The sequence below is a fragment of the Coptis chinensis genome, chromosome 2 (genome assembly GCF_015680905.1).
Source record: "Coptis chinensis isolate HL-2020 chromosome 2, ASM1568090v1, whole genome shotgun sequence".
Taxonomy (NCBI): domain Eukaryota; kingdom Viridiplantae; phylum Streptophyta; class Magnoliopsida; order Ranunculales; family Ranunculaceae; genus Coptis; species Coptis chinensis.
The window spans coordinates 104,293,707-104,299,950 of record NC_141457.1 but is presented as its reverse complement, the minus strand read 5'-3'; the positions used below and the strand labels follow the sequence as shown (position 1 = coordinate 104,299,950).

The 6,244-nt window shown below is 34.9% G+C and overlaps 1 long non-coding RNA gene across 1 annotated transcript; it reads right to left on the bottom strand.

Moving 5' to 3' along the window:
• Positions 1–549: 549 nt before the first annotated feature.
• Positions 550–1,672, bottom strand: LOC147519977 (uncharacterized). The gene is made up of 3 exons (XR_015214340.1): positions 1,243–1,672; positions 1,025–1,135; positions 550–639 (listed from the first exon to the last, which is right to left on the bottom strand). It is a non-coding gene; the product is annotated as an uncharacterized LOC147519977 (long non-coding RNA).
• Positions 1,673–6,244: the final 4,572 nt, after the last annotated feature.

The following is a 6,244-nucleotide window of genomic DNA, read 5'->3' as shown; positions in this document are numbered from 1 at the left end:
TCAATCCAACAACAATACGCACTCCATATCCTGAAGACAATGGTCACAAAAAATCAAAAGGGTGCTTAAGAATCTCGTGAGTCAAACATAGACCATGGTTTCCTAAGAAATTTCTGGGTTTCACTTACACCAAGGTCTATCAAATGAAACTTTTTAAACTCTGGTCACTAATTCTCTACATGGTATAAATGTGTTTGTAAGATGGTACCTGTGCTATGGCATGGGGTGTATGGTTAGAATAAGAATTACATCCTCACAAAGGGATCTGGGGGTTTCTACTTGAGGTTATACTTAACCATAAGAGTAGCGGATCAAGGAGTCGTTTGGAAATTTACTTCCAATTGAACTCGTAGATCGAGTTTACACCAAATAGTTATAAACCCTGTAAGTATGATATAGACCAATTCATTACTGTGATGAACATGCATAGACTTGAAATTTTTAGATAACTACACAGAAACATTCCCATCCAACTTTCAAGAATAGAACCCTAATAAATGATGCTCACAAGTACAGTAGGTAACCAAGGAATTCAGTGAAAGATCATAACCTTAAGAACATCCCCTTCTTAACTATCTTGATTGGTAGTATCTTGCCATTTACTAAGCGGCATACTTTGCTCTAAAACTGCTTTGACCACTGCACAAAAAACGATTATTATATTAGCACAAAGGCTAATTAAAAAAAATCAGTAACGCTGCTCTCATACTTTCTTATGTCAGTATAAATATTTGCTGCATTTTTGGGCCTTAAAAGACCAACTTGCGTTATCACGTATAACCCAACCACCCACACTAAGGTTCTACACTCTTAGTGACTCAAATCAACGACAAATTGAAACGAAATATTGAGAACCCCAACATTCCATGTCTCAAAATGTGGACCACTATTCTATTTTTTTTAAAAAAAAACAACGACAACGACAACAACAACAACAACAACAACAACAACAATGATAATATTCCCTACAACAAATGTGCTTCACAAAGTATAAGAAAAATTCAGTCAAAGAGCAAGAACAAACCGGGAGGCCAACATCTATACTAAGTGAGGAAATCTTGTTAATGCCAGCTATCAGCTTCACACTACTAATGAATGTCAGTTTGTGATTTTGCTAAACTCCCATACACAGTTCCTACCAAGAAGACCGAAAACAATGAAAAATTAAGAAGATAAGCTGTAGTAATGATATGTTTGTTTGTGTAATTAGTTTCCATAGAAGGTAAAACAAACCTTGCTTACCTGATAATTGTCCATTAAAAAACACGACTGCCAATATAATCCATTTCAACCTCCTACGATGAATGTACAGCAGGATTTGGAATCAAACATTTAATAGAAATCGTGCTTAGTGGAACAACGACTAAATCTTAAGGGAGCCATATGATCAGTCTCAAACATCATAAACTCTATGCTTTTGAACATCCGATTATCTATGATAACACAATCTTCTAACTCACTTGTATTACTATGAAAGTGGTTTTTGTTTCCTGTGTGCAAGAGAATCCCATCAAAGAATGCACTCAATGTCTCTAGTTTGAAAGAGCGAAAGGAGAATATTACCATAATAAGAAGAAGAAAAACCAAAATATTACCGCATAAAAACGTATGACCTGTTGACAACACCGTGAGTGCAGGAGACTGTTCATTCTTCAAGAAGGCTGCATCTGGATCTATCTTAACAATGAATGTTGAGGGAAAATAATCAATATAAAAAAAAAACAACTACATAAGGTAACAAATCAGGTTCAACCTTGCAGATGTATATATCTTTCTCTCTTTTCTTCTTCTTCTTCTTATTCAAATGTTTACTTCTTTCTTTGTGTTTTTTTTGACATGTGAAGTTATCGGATAAGAGGAAAGTATCGGTAAGAAGTTGGAAAGGAGAAGTGAGGGTTGACATTCGTGAGTTTTATGAAATCAAGTAATCAAATAGAGGACAAATATATTACCTTTTGAAACCGAATTTTTTTTTGTTCGCATATAGTCGGCAGTAGAGAGACAATCAGGTATGTTTTGTTTTTTGTTTTTGTGGTTTTCAGTTTAAGGGAGAGCAAATTATGGAGATTTGGGAGAGAGAAGAAGAAGAGAAGAAAAAAAGAGCCAATTGGTTTCTTGAATTTAATTTCGGAATAAAAGGTATTTATTTGGCAATTACTGAATGGTAAGCCACGAACAATTGAATAAGGGCGTATAGTTGATTTCCAACCTAAATTTACACATACATCCTTAAGTGACTATGTAATCTTAAGGGTATCAAAGGTATTAAAATTTGAAATGACCAAATAGTCTTTCTTAAAGGAATTGAATAATTGATTTTAATATTTTATCAAGGGTATTTGATGGTAGAAAAAAGGTTGGTTCAATTTAAATGTCCATGTTAATTATGGTATACTCTACTAATTGAGATTTAAATGTGAGCTTCTTGTTTTGGCCATAATAAAAAATAATTCTTTTTTTTTTATTATTTTATTTCATTTTGATTACTTATATTTTATTGGTTTAATTTATTTTAATGACTTCCCGTATTTATTTAACAAAAAAAATGTCTTGCTGCATTTGTCTTTGCATTCATTGAATTTATTTGGAAAACAAAAAAACGTGTTTGTATTCATTGAATCATTGATGCATTTAGAGCATCTTTAGCAGTGCAACCAAAAAAACACTAAAATTTTGAACCAAAAAAACACCAAACCAAAAAAACACCAAGCAACTTCAGGAGTAATATAAAAAAAACACCAAGCAACTACGCGGTTTTGCCAAAACCGCGCCATATAGCCCACGCGGTTTTGCCAAAACCGCGCCACTAAAGTAAATCTGACAGGTCCAAGCCCACGCGGTTTTTCCAAAACCGCGCGGGTTTCCAGAAACCGCGTGCTATAACCATTTAACTCCCTTGGTTTTGCGATGTTCTCTTCATTTTTCATGTTCCCTCTCATCTAAACTCATCTCCTTGAGCAAAAAAAAAAAAAAAACACTACCAAAACTCTTGAAGATTTTTTCAATGGATCATTCATCTTCTTCTGATTCTTCATCAAGCTCGAGTTCGAGCTCGAGCTCTTCAAATGATAACACTGCAGTTAAAACTCGTAAATTAGTGACTATTGCTCTACCTTTGGTTTGACATCGCCTCGAGTTTATCATACAAGAAGAAGGAGAGTCTTCTTATAGACCACATGGTGGTTCAAGAAAGGAAGAAAATATAAGAATCGCCAAGACGAGGCAACACCGCTCGTGTAAATGCTAAATACTTCACGCCAAATCCTATATTTTCGTGACGACCGACTTTCGGCGCCCGATTTCTCAGATGGGTCGGTCATTATTTACTCGTATTTTCAATCATTTTTTAATCATAATGTACCATATTTTCAACAAACAGTTAATTGTGCGGGTAAGTTTGGGATTAACCCAAAAATAAAAGTAATTGTTGCTATACGAATGCTTGCTTATGGGACTACCGCTGATCTAGTAGATGATATGTTACATGTTGCTGAGCCAACTGTTCATGAATGCATGCGCTATTTCTATGATGGAATTATTAGAATTTTTGGAGGTGAATACTTGCGCAAACCAAATGCTGCAAATATTCAACGTTTGCTTAAAGAGTCTAAGGAACGCGGATGGCCTGGAATGCTAGGAAGCATTGATTGCATGCACTGGCAATGGAAGAATTGCCTATCCGCGTGGCAAGGGTCTCACACTGGCCATAAGCATAAACCAACAGTGATTTTGGAGGCAATTGCCGATCGTGACGCATGGATTTGGCATGCTTTTTTTGGAATGGCGGGTTCTCACAATGATCTTAATGTGCTTGACCGCTCACCAATATTTGATGATATAGTCAATGATGAAGCTATTCCTTGTAACTACTTTGTGAATGACCATCATTATGATATGGGCTATTACTGGGTGACGGTATTTATCCTAATTATGCCACTTTGATTCAAACGATTGCTAAACCGACTATTGCACAAGACAAATATTTTGCAAAGAAGCAAGAAGTCGCTAGAAAAGACATAGAGCTGGCGTTTGGTATATTATCAGCGTTAGGCTATTTTAGCGAATCGTCCGCGAGGTTATGGTATTTGGAGAACATGGCTCTTGTTATGAGGGCTTGCATTATTTTACACAATATGATTGTGGAAGATGAACGCTAAACGGATATCCCCGCAAGATATTCGATTTGGAAATACCAAGTAGAGAAGGTGCTCTCGAAGATCAACGCCACTTTGTTCTATCTCGTTGGGCATCGGGCGTCGAGAGGGTTCATTCAAAAGTTGTTCATGATAGATTGAAGAATGACTTGGTCGAGCATTTGTGGAGTAGTGGCGGACTTGATTTCTATTTTTATTTGCACTTCATTTAGACTTTGTGTTTATTTATCGTTTCAATTTCTATGTATTTGTGTTCCAAGTTTATTTCTATGTATTTGTGGTTTTATGAAAGGATTTCTGTATATGAGAATTTTGAAAATACAAATTTTTTTGGAATGATAAAAGTATCAACTTTAAATTAAAAGAAAATATTCAATTAAAGTACATTCTAATTAAAATTAAAATACAAACTAAAATTAAAGTACGTCATTAATTAAAAGACAAATTAAAATACTCAAATTAAAAAACATACAAACTCAAATTAAAAGACATATAAACTCAAATTTAGACTATACACTACTTTGACTACTACCAGTGATATTGCCAAGTCGATTCTTCATTTTTTGTAAAATTTCTGCCCTTTTGAGTTGCCAAATTTCGCGCTCGTCTTCGGGTAATCCTTCTAATTTCATTCATAATATTTTCACATCATTTTCATCTTCTCGAACTCGGAGCGCATATTTCTTCAATTGAAGTTTTTATTTTTGGATTTGAAGCTTCCAATCCATCGAACTTTTCTTCAATTGAAGTTTTTGAATTCCATTTCATCTTTCTTCAACTGTCTTTGAGCTTCCAATTCATAGCTTTCTTTGGTGGTTTTAGAAAGTTCCATCAGAAAAGCATCAAGTTTCTTAGCGGATTCCTCAACTTTAGAATCAACTTATTCTTTCTCTTTTTGCTTTCTTTTTTTGTCTTCTTTCTTTCCAAGAGGTTTATCTTCAAGCCCATGAACTTGGTGTGGATCATAATCCATTGGTTGAGTTGTCGCAGTTGATATTGGAATTGATGAACCTCCTTCCCCACTATTTGACTTCGACTTTTTGTTGGGATGCAAATCATTTCTCAACTGTAGCCTATTCCATTTGGGTGAGTCTTTCACCATATTATAGCATTGCATCCACTTCCAAACCCCATTATGCATCGCATATGCACTTATTGCTTCTTCAACCTACCAATTAAGCAAAAACTAAATTAGAATTGAAAAATATATTTGTTAATCAAAATAACAAATAAAAAGTAAATACTTACCATCATATTGTCATTATAGCCACTTGGAGGAGATGCTTAAATTTTAGAAAGAATAGCATGAAACTTGTTGATATTAGCTTGAATAATAGACCAACGGTGTTTCATACCCATCAAGTTGCGTTCGGTCATTCTTCCTAAATTTGCATGAAATGCATTTAGAATTCTAGCCCAAAAATCGTTCGACTTTTGCTCATTTCCTATTACACCATCTTGACTAACTTGTAGCCAACTATTGGTGAGAGCAATATCTTCTTCTTGTATCCATGAAGCCCCTCTTGATTTTGATTTTGGTTCTTGACTCATTGTTGTTTTAAGAATAGAGAATAAAAGAGAATAAAGAGTAAAAGAGAGAAAGAAGTGAGTGTAAAAATATGGGGTGAGTGTTTCAAATTATAGGGTTAGAAAGATATAGCCGTTTTTTGCCCGTTGGTGTAATTGAGAGTACGCGGTTTTAGGAAAACCGCAAAACCGCGCCATGGAAGCCCATTTAGTAAATAAGAGGTTCACGCGTTTTTAGAAAAACCCGCAAAAACCGCGTAAAGTAAGTGATTTGATACATCATCAAACACGGAACCAAATATTGCTTCGACGTTTTTGGTGTTTTCATCAACATGCGGTGTTTCTCAAACCGCGTAAGTGATTTGATACATCATCAAACCTGGAACCAAATATTGGTCGATTTGGTGTTTGGTTTGGTATTTTTTTGGTGTTTTCATCAACATGTAGTACTGCTGAAGTTGAAAAAACACCAAATTCTTGATGCTAGGTTGATATTACTGCTAAAGATGCTCTTATTGTTTGATAATTCGTTCATTAAGGCCTGTTTCGATTTTAAAATTTAA